This window comes from Rhinoraja longicauda, chromosome 36, assembly GCF_053455715.1.
Source record: "Rhinoraja longicauda isolate Sanriku21f chromosome 36, sRhiLon1.1, whole genome shotgun sequence".
Lineage (NCBI taxonomy): Eukaryota > Metazoa > Chordata > Chondrichthyes > Rajiformes > Arhynchobatidae > Rhinoraja > Rhinoraja longicauda.
In genome coordinates, this window is record NC_135988.1 from 511,891 (window position 1) to 513,214 (window position 1,324).

The following is a 1,324-nucleotide window of genomic DNA, read 5'->3' on the forward strand; positions in this document are numbered from 1 at the left end:
ACAAACAGTAAGGGACCCAACACTGATCTCTGCGGCACCCCACTGGACACCGGCCTCCAGTCACAGAAGCAACCTTCTACCATCATCTGTATCTGTACAGATCTGAGTACCTGTATCTGAGCTTTGTTGGGTCGAGGACGAGGATTGTGGAAGCAGATCGTGGACCTAGGACGGATTGAATCGGAGGTCACGTCGGCGACCAGGAATCTGGCTTAGGGGTGGATCCATGCAGGTTGGGTAACCAACATAACACCCTTAACCAGGCGGGATGGCGGCAGCAAAGGGAGCCTTCGGGACGGCTGCTACGGAGAGGAGACGGTGGCCCACCTCTTCACAGAGTGTGGATTTGCAAAGAGAGTCTGGAGAGGTCTGCAGGGGTCCCTGTCACGATTCATTCCGAGCAGCTCCGTCACAGAGGACTCTGTGATCTACGGACTGTTCCCAGGGACGCATTCGGAGACCGACATCGAGTGCTGCTGGAAGGTCACCAACTCGGTGAAAGACGCTCTTTGGTCTGCCCGATCCTTGTTGACCTCCCAGCGGAGCGAGCTGTCCGTGGGGGAATGTTGCCGACTGGCCCGCTGCAGACTGCAGGAGTACGTGCTGAGGGACGCACTGAAGCTTGGTGCAGCCAACGCTAAGGCCCTGTGGGGGAGGACCACAGTCTAGGGGCCTTCCGCTGCTGGACATGGGGGGCAGGGTGTGGTGGAGACACCCCTCCAAATAAGGGATACTGGGTTAATGTCTGTAAATGTAAGTAAATGTCTAAGTGAATGCCTGTATCGAATGTGTAACTTCCGGAAATGTCGGATGGGCTTGTTAAAAAAGATGTTTTGTAAATGATATTTATTACTTGAATAAAGTATTTTTTGATATTAAAAAAAATAAAATTAAAAAGGTTCTCCCAGGCAGGATGAGGCTATGTATCCCATTGCACTTCGGGTGTGCTGACGCCTGCGATGTCCCCAAAAGTGGGATACTCGACTGCAAAATTTGTGGTAGTGGGGGACTGCGTTCGCGCTCTCCCCTGATCTTTAAACTAAAAACAGAATCAAACCTTCTCATACAAACTATTTGAATTTGATGCCGTGATCTTTTATAAGTTTTTTCTGCTCAACATCATCATTTGTCCTGTCTTACAATTTATTTCTCGTCATTATCATATTTTTCATCAGTAATGACAAAACTAAAACTGATCTTCCACCAGAAAATTTGCCTAATAGACACAGCGAGATGAGTTTCAAAATATCGCGGATCTAAGACGGATTGAAATTGCAGGTCACGTCGGTGACCAGGAGCAAACATACTGGAGGAACAAGTTGAA

General features: G+C 48.9%; 1 pseudogene; it reads left to right on the forward strand.

Annotated features, from left to right (window-relative positions):
• The first annotated feature begins 898 nt into the window (after nucleotides 1–898).
• Nucleotides 899–1,030, forward strand: LOC144610479 (U1 spliceosomal RNA; annotated as a pseudogene).
• Nucleotides 1,031–1,324: the final 294 nt, after the last annotated feature.